Genomic DNA, 1,997 nt, shown 5'->3' with positions numbered 1-1,997 from the left:
TAGCCTGATGTGCACTTCTACAGCTTGAAGGAACCATCAGCACATGGCTGAGTCCCTGCGGAACTCTGAGCAGAATTGTGTGCGGTGCAAGGACAGGAGTGGTTCAGAAGTTTGTCAGCATGTAGAATCACAGGGCGCGCTTCTCCAACCCACCTGGGAGGGCCTGCCACCCCTAACCCCACCGTACAGGCCAGGAAAGAGGCCCAAGCTGGCGCAGGAGCCCGTGGTAGCCAGGAGACAGCGGCGCAGAACACACAGAAGTGTGGCCAGCTTTCCGTAACAAAAGTCCTCAATCCACTCACTCTGGATCCCTCATTTGATAGATAAGAAAGGGGTTCAGGATGAGGAAGGGATCCCAAAGTTCTCATGGGATAGGGCCAGGCGCTAGGTTGTTCTGGGGTTTGGGGGTCCACAGACTCTTTTGAGGGATTCTTTCCACCTGCTTGTCATCCTGGGCAAAGACTTGGTACAAAAGATATCGGAACCTTACACTGATTAAAGGTAAAAAGCTCGTTCTACAGAGTGCACATGGCCACAGGGTGAATGGCAAAGACCTTTTATACTTCTCACGCTTCAGGCTGAGGTCAAATCTGGGCCTTGCTCTCTCTCTCTCTCTCTCTTTTTTTTTTTTTAATGCAGTACTGGGAATTGAACTCAGGACTTTGTACTTGCCAGGCAAGCCCTTATTCTACTGAGCTATCTCCCCAGCCCAGAGCCTTGCTCTCAAAAACCTGCTTGACCTCATGCCAAAAGAACTGAAGACAGGGCTTTCCTATTCCACCAGTGGAGGGCTTGATTTGTGACTGGCAGGCCACGCCCAATTCCCCTGCAGGTCGCCCACGCCCCAGGCTCCCCAGGCTCCCCGGGCTCCGGGCTCCCCGGGCTCCCCGGGCTCCCCGGGCTTGGGTTACCACCCCTTCGGGCTCCCCTGTACCTCGGGGTTTTGTCTGATAGGCCTGGCCCACGACTGGAGATGTGCAGCAGGGCTGCACAGCGCTCTGTGCCCCTTGGGAAGGCAGCAGCAGGGAGCTGGTGAACAATGCAAAACGGCAAATTGAAGAGAAGAAGTGGGCGAGAACCTTAAGTTCTAAGCTCAGCAAACCCCCAAGCACACTGGGACATTTCAGCCCCACGAAGGACGGTGCAGGCTAGGAGAACCTTCACTGCTGGAAGATGCTGCCCCGGGGACAGCAGAGCCCAGAGGAGAGTGGACACCCAATTAGTTAGGTGAGAAGCTGGCCAGGGGTGAGAGACGCTGGGTGGGGACTCCACGCACCCCATTTCTCATACACTAGAGAACTCTTCACATTGCTGGTGACAGTATAAATTGATTCACTACTTTGAAAAATAATCTGGCAACTGTAGAACCTTAAAAATGAGTGTTTCTAACAAAGTAGTCAGGCTCAGGATGCTGTGGTTCAATCCTCTCATCCTCAAACCAAACCAGAACTGCCCTGAAGGCATCCTGGGGTGGGGGGCAAAAAAAAAAATCCTTCTGGGGGCTTGCCCATTATGTCAGGTGTTCAAGTGCCTGCTGAAACAAAAATGAGTGCTTCTATAGGCTAGACATGGTGGTGCAGGCCTGTAATCACAGTACTCAGGAGGCTGAGGCAGGAGGATTGCTATTGTTGCAGGCAGCCTGAGTTAGATAGAAATATTGTAGGTAGTTAGACAGGGACAGGCCCTCGAAGGGGGTGACAAAGACCAGACAGCTTACTGGGGAGATGCTCCTGGTGTGAGCCAGACCTAAAGATCAAACAAACGCTGACCTCCCTAAAGTTGGCATCCAGGATTGCTCATTAGTCAGGAAGAATCATCGACTGAAGGCCACCAGATAAGGTCGCCCGCTTGCTATGTGACTCGCTACCCCTTTTGGTCCTAGGCCTAATAAATTTTACCTGGGCAATGGTGCTTGTAATCCCATTGGTTGACCATAGTTTTGTCCCACCCTGTATCTGCCTAAGCGGCACCCCTTTGTCTCTACCTTAGCCCCGCAT

Source organism: Octodon degus, unplaced genomic scaffold (genome assembly GCF_000260255.1).
Source record: "Octodon degus isolate 3935 unplaced genomic scaffold, OctDeg1.0 scaffold00279, whole genome shotgun sequence".
NCBI classification, from domain to species: domain Eukaryota; kingdom Metazoa; phylum Chordata; class Mammalia; order Rodentia; family Octodontidae; genus Octodon; species Octodon degus.
This window is presented reverse-complemented; position numbering follows the sequence as displayed.